We start from the raw sequence: 3557 nt of genomic DNA, 5'->3' as shown, positions 1-3557 counted from the left end.
GCACAGACCCCAGAAGAATGGGAGTTCCCTCCCCCTTCCTGCCACCAGCAGGTAAAGGAATGTGTGAGGGGTCAGGGTGCTCCCTCACCTGTCCCTCCAGGGCCACATCCTCAGCCTTGGGAGCCTCCTCACACTGCACTGCTCCTAGGGCTGCACCCCACCTGCTTCCTATTCACCCCCCCCCACCCCCTGGGCTGGAAGGACCTGGAGGAGTTGCAGGCTTTCCCTGTGGCACGTGAAGCTGGACCTTCTCATCACCCACCAAGGACAGTGGCACAGACCCAGAAGCCAGAACAGACTGAAGACCCCAAGCAACAGGGACCTCAGCAGGGGAGCAAGTGAACCATCATGGCCCCAATGCCAGCTCAGTACTCATCACACACAAACACACATGCTCTCAACACATGGAAGCACGTCAAAGGCTTCATTCTGACAAGGCTACAAAGGACACTGCCTAAAACCACTAAGTCAAAACCTGTGCTCATTCAAATGGTACCTTTGCAGCCTTTGCTTTAAAAATAACTCTTTTAAAAATTGGGGTGACCCTGATCAGCAAGACTCAGTGGTTTCATGTTGACCTATGAATCAGGAGGTCACAGTGCAATTCCAGGTCAGGGCACATGCCCGGGTGGCAGGCTTCTAGTAGGGGGCGTGCAGAAGGCAGCCGATCAATGATTCTCATCACTGACGCTTCTCTCTCTGTCCCTCTTCCTCTCTGAAATCAATAAAAATACATATTTGGAGAAAATTGTGGTGAAATACACTGACTGGCCAGATTATTATGAGCACCCCATCAGTACAATGAAGTGAATTAGTTATACAAATCCTATCTAATAAAAGACAAAAAGGGTAATTAACTGTACCTCCGCTACGCTTCCCATTGTCTAATCAGGGTGATATGCAAATTAACTGCCAACAAAGATGGCGGTTAATTTGCATACATAGGCACAATGATGGGAGGCGAAAGGGGAAAGATGGAAGAAGCCTCCCGCTGCTGACGGTGATCAGAAACCCAGGCGGCAGGCAAGAGCCAGGTGGTAGGGCAAAGGCGGAGAACCTGGGCTGCCTTTGCCCTGCGCAAACTATGCAGCTGGGAATAGGGCGGGAACTTCCTGGGGTGGGCATCAGGCAGCCGGGAGCAGGGCGCGAACCATGCAGCCAGGAGAGGGGCACCGGGCCGCTGGGAACAGGGCGGGAACTTCCCGGGGTGGGCGTCAGGCAGCCGGGAGTGGGGCCAGAACTTCCGCCCCGTAGCTGCTTGCTCATTCACTTACTCATTATTCATTCACTCACTCAGCAAACCCTCTCAGGTCCCTGGCACCAGGCCAGGCGCTGAAGTTGAAACAGGATAAGACAGAGCTATGTCCTCAAGATGTTAGTAATTCAGTAGGGCAAAGCAGGCACATGAAGGAGGCATTTGTACGCACAGACGCACTCGGTGAGGGCTGTAACTAACGCCGACTTTGTTCTCTTGATAAAATGGGGCCTCGGGAGCCAGGCTGCCCCAAGCCTGTAGACCTGTGCCTAGGCCAGGAGTGGCCGGGGTCCCGGAACATGACAGAGGGTGCAGGTCAGGCTGAGGGGTCTGGCCCCACCGCTAACTCCCCACCCCCAAGTACACAAATTTTGGGTCACTGGGATACTAGTAATAATAATAAAACCTTAAGAGTATTTGCTTAGGAAGTTTTCAATACTCAGTATTTTTGGAAGTGTCAATGAAGTACTGAGGCTCTCGTGATGACACAACCATTTATGGGAAAACAACAATGGTTCTCTCTTGGGAGCTACACTCATGAGCACCCCCAGAGCGAAACATTGATCAGCTGCCTCCTGCACACTCCCTACTGGGGATGTGCCTGCAACCAAGGTACATGCCCTTGACTGGAATTGAACCTGGGACCCTTGAGTCCACAGGCTGACACTCTATCCACTGAGCCAAACCGATTAGGGCAAGAAAACTGAGTTTTAAAAGAGGCCGCCTGGCCAGCAGGTGGAGGAACTAGGACTCAAAGCCGAGTCTTTATAAATCAAGAACCCACCACACCATCCACACAAAAGTTCCCGCACACTTTGTTCCTGGGCTGCCAGCTAAGCACCAGGCGTGGGAACACCAAGAAGTCCCGTGCACTGGCCTGCAAGGGCTCACAAACTACATGGAGTGTCTGCATCAGGGGGGCTTTCCAACCCCACCAGCCACCCTGGTCTCTGACAAACATTTGGTTGAGAGGGTCCTTGCCACCGGCACCACTCATGTACTCCACCAGGGGGCAGTGTCCTGCCCATGACCCTGAACTCCCAGAGCAGAGATTCCCTTTTTGCCCACCCCTGGAGAGCCAGGACACCCAACCACAGAAAGAACTAACTTCTCACCCAGATTCACAGTTCAATGAACTGACTAGGTTTGAAGCTGATGGGATCCCTTGAAGAGAAGAAATATCCAGCTGCTTTCAGCAGCCTCTCCATGATGCTTAGGAATGTTGATCAGAACTGGAAACGAAGCCCCTCCCCAAACCAGCCCAAGGCCCTCCTGTGCTCTGCAGAGCTCTAAGAACACTTTTCCCTGCACACTCAGGTGCACGCCTGCTGGTGTTGAGCACAGGGCCTGGCTTCCTGTTTGCTGGGCGCCCGGGCTCCCTGTTGCACCCCCTGCCACTCCACCCACCTTCACCTGGCCAACTGCACACCGTGACTGGGTGCTAGGAGGGTCCCAAACATGAGAGGGAGAGGGAGATGACCGAGAAGCAGACAGTTAGCAACCCCTGCCCAGGGAGACAGAGAGCAGACTCCACCCATCTGCCCAATTATGACATGAACGGAGGAAATCATGCCCAGGCTACTATTATAATGGAGGTCAGTGACTACTGGGGAAGGCTCCTGCCATTCAGAGCTTTCAATCCCCCACGGACGGATCTAAGACATACTCTGGGGGTCAGCATGCTGTCATCTGGAAGCTCCTGGGACTGTTTACATGGGAGCCGAGAAATCTGGCAACACTGACTTTGTAGTTCATGTCTTGACTTGAAGGCTGCCAGATATGCACTGCTCACTTCCAAAAACACAGCTGCACAGAAGAGACTCCAACACAGGGCCCAGCTGTGAGACCTATAGCCAGTAAAGGACATGCTGACCCACTGACCTAGGACGTGATGAGGACTCTGAGTGGTGTGTCAGCAAAGTGACCCACAGCACAGGGCTGTAAAGCAAGTGATATGATGCCAGGCAGCTCTCTGGCCCCTCAGCAGTTTTAACTGTCTCAGAAAGCCCGTATGGACTCCCAAATCTCAGCTCAACTCACACCATAAACACCAGCAGAGACACTTTTTTCAACAGACATCCATCCACATTCCACCTCAGAGAAAAGCAACACAGCAGTCAGGCCTATCTATTTTTCTAATATATATATACTAGTAGCCCGGTGCATGAAATTCGTGCACTGGGGTGGGGGGGAGAAGGGGGCCCCTCAGTCTGGCCTTCACCCTCTCCAATCTGAGACCCCTCAGGGAATGTCCAACTGCCTGTTTGTGCCCACACTTTTAACAGATAACAGCTCCATTGTT

Source organism: Myotis brandtii, unplaced genomic scaffold (assembly GCF_000412655.1).
Source record: "Myotis brandtii unplaced genomic scaffold, ASM41265v1 scaffold22, whole genome shotgun sequence".
Classification (NCBI taxonomy): Eukaryota; Metazoa; Chordata; class Mammalia; order Chiroptera; family Vespertilionidae; genus Myotis; species Myotis brandtii.
Note: the sequence above shows the minus strand (reverse complement) of the source record.